Source organism: Centrocercus urophasianus, unplaced genomic scaffold (genome assembly GCF_019232065.1).
Source record: "Centrocercus urophasianus isolate 14NV4802_14NV808 unplaced genomic scaffold, USGS_Curo_1.0 seq_12, whole genome shotgun sequence".
In the NCBI taxonomy this organism is placed as follows: domain Eukaryota; kingdom Metazoa; phylum Chordata; class Aves; order Galliformes; family Phasianidae; genus Centrocercus; species Centrocercus urophasianus.
The window spans coordinates 3,162,317-3,165,792 of NW_024884364.1; positions in this window are offsets into that span (position 1 = coordinate 3,162,317).

Genomic DNA, 3,476 nt, shown 5'->3' on the forward strand with positions numbered 1-3,476 from the left:
AAAATAAAATAAAATAAAATAAAATAAAATAAAATAAAATAAAATAAAATAAAATGTTTAGCTTTTTTCCCCACACAGTTAGGAACATCCACCTAGAACACAGATGACATGTTAGATCCTGTGCCTTCATTAGCAGATGGGCATTGCATGTTGAACATCATTCTAAAGAAAACAACGACATGAAAGTGCACCCAAGGGTGAAGCAGAGCGATGCCCGAGCATGCCAATGATATGCAACTCAAGTACTAGGAACCCAACTTTAATAAGAATGCAACAGAACTTTGTGAAGAGAGTGCTGGTGTGGTCAAGGGATAATTTGCTATAAATAAGCCAGTTCCCACCCAAGGAACATTTGACTCCTTCAGCCTTTTTTTCTTCTTTAGAGCAGCACCAGATCTTTTGGTCAGGTCAGTAAGACTGCATTTTGAGTTTGCCAACAGAACCATTTCTAAGACCATTAGAAGTACATCTATTGTTCTGCTGGGCAGAAGTTGGTGTAGCCCACTGTTGGCCCACAAAACTTATGCTGGGGAAGTGGATTACTCAGTTTCCTGACTGCTCCTGGTAATTTGTCTATAATTAATATATAGGAAAATGTATAGAAGACAGTCAAGGAACCTGAAACTCATTTCAAGTGTTGCTTTTTCATGTCAGTAACTGTTTATTAACCCGGAAAAATAATATGATCACAGAAAGTGGGAGTGGTATATGGAGCATAGCTCTTTAAATACTAGATGCTGTCCATGATGGTAATTCCCACCAACTCTGACCTGCCTGAATGGGCAACTAGACAAAAAAATCAGCTCACATTGTTGCATGCAACTGCTGTTGTGCTGCAACAGGCCAATAATGAGCGTAGCTACTGTATTGGATCAGCATCTGCTGATTCAATAAGTCTCCACTGCAGGACTAATCGTGCAAGAGTCTATCCCTAGAGCACTAAGTTAGGGTTTTTTTTTTTTTTTTTTTTTTTCTTCTAACTCAGTATGGAACTTGGATGATGTGGAGGAGAAGGATTAGGAGCCTGTGTAATTTTACACTGGTTGAAGTTCTTACAGATGCTGTTCTTACCCCAGCAATGTTCTAAATTTGTAGAGTGTTTTGGAAGCTCTGCCATTCAGCTTCTCTGCTGATATACATAGAGTGACTTCTGCGTGCTCTTCTTGGACACATTCACAAACAGGACAGTTCATGTCTCCCTTTTAGCAACTGGCACTGTGCACACCTCATAACATTATTTCCAGCTGACTGGACTCAGCAATACTGCAGAGACCCAGAATTGGCTTGTGAGCAGAGAGCATCAGCCGCCTTCTTAAGGTGACTAGGAGCATTGTGCTGGTTCAGCCAAGACTGCCTGTATGTGTAGGTGGTGATTGTACCTGCACCTGGGGTGGTTTTTCCTCTCCAGACCATATCAATAACTACCCTCACGATATACTGTAACACTCATTGTCTTCCCAGTGCTTCTTTTGTGAGAATCAGAATGACGGGGCCGGCCCCCCCCGGGGGGCGGTGACGTGGCCTCCAGTTCCTCTCCTACCTGACCTGTTTTATAATATTTCCCTTAATGTGCATTCTAGTAATTGAACATTAATATTGTTGGACTTTCAGATGGTGTAACTGGCTCAGAAACATGCACAAAGAAAAACTGCAGCCAATTTGTTGTCTTAAATAAATAATTCAATCTAGTGATTGCAAACCTGATGCAATTACCTGCATCTGCCTCTCCCACTAAAACTGGAACAAGTTGTGGTGCAATTAACCCAGAATAAATGTAAGTATAGCCTGCCAACACCATCCAAACCAGGGCCAGCACTGTACTCCATGGTTTATATTATGTTGCTATGGAAGTATGAAGAAAGTATGAATGCAGATGTGTGTATGTAAAAGCACCAGAGGAATACAAGAGCAAGGATTCAAATAATGATCTATACTGATTGCCAGGGACGTGATCAACAGCAGTGAAACTGGTAAACACTGAGAAATGTGTTGCTTTCACCAAGATCCCAGCACTGATGTCTTAGCAGAAAACCTGCAATAAAATAATGGGAGGATGGTAACTGCAGTACTCTATGACTTTCATCTTCCTGTAACACAAGATGAGAAGCTTTAAAAGCAACTACAAAAAAATGAGAAAGAGAAGATAATGTGCAGCACTGTCATCTAAGATTTCTGTTGGTTAACTAAGCATGGTTCTCATGCCCCAATACCTGTGATTTCTGAAAGGTATAAAAGACCTGTCGAAAAGAAAGCCAGAAGATGAAGGGGGAGTTCAATGTTAATCATTCTTTGCATGCAGGTGGTTCTGCCCAGAAAAGTTGGAGACATACATTTTGGAGCATGTTTTAAGCAATATTGCACTCAGTTTCTCAAATTATTTCCTACCGTAGTACTACTATTCTAACTTCCAGCTCTGTGAACACTGTGAAACCAGGAGCAGTTTCAAACTGTACAAAAGACTAAATTAAAAAAAAATCCAACAAAAAGTTTGTTGAAATGAGAGAATGTAAAAAAAAAAAAGAAAAAGAAGAAAAAAGAAAATATTATTCAAAAAGAGTTCAAGTTAGTCTGAAGAAATCTATACAGAAATGAAAAATAAATCCAAAATGAGCAAGTATTGGCCATGAACACATAGCAAAGGGTACAACTTATAGTCTGGAAAGATGATCAGTGGGTAGCTGAGATACGTGCGGATAACACATAATAAACTGCCCTCCTCCCTGAATAGAGAATTTGAAATGGTCCAAAGAAACTGATCTGGTGAAGATTTAGTTTTGGACCACAAAGATAAAAATCATATCAGCAAAACTTCAGCATTTGAAAAGGAATATTCACTCCATTAAAAAAAAAAAAAAAAAGAAAATTTGATTTATTAAATTTGTTGTTGATACACTGCCTATAGTCCCTAAACGTATCAGACAATGTGAGCCAATTGCTAAGCATTATCATTCACAGGAAAAAAAAAAGGAAGGAAGGAAGGAAGGAAGGAAGGAAGGAAGGAAGGAAGGAAGGAAGGAAGGAAGGAAGGAAGGAAGGAAGGAAGGAAGGAAGGAACAGGAAAATGAGAAATCTGCTAAGAATAAATGCAAATAAGAAAGGATTTTTTGAAAATATATGAGAAAATAAATAGATGCAAAAAGCTTTCTAAGAGCATAAATAAATCAGTAAAGTTGAAAGAAATCATTGCTGTCTTTTTCAATTCATTGAGGACTAAATGATTTTTTAAAAAACAAACTAGAAAATTATGAAGGGTTTGTAAAATGTCTTACTAATAAAACAAAGCACTGCTGTTAACGCATACCAGTCTGTGAGTTCAAAAAACCAACACAGTACTGAAAGAAAGAAGTGGTAGGTTTTTGGATCTGTGGACATCTGAAAAATGTCATGGCTGACAGGAAAACTCAGATCTGGAAAGATGGCTGTAGACAGAAAAAAAATAAATGTTAAGAACATCTCTGGCTATTAATTTCAAATTT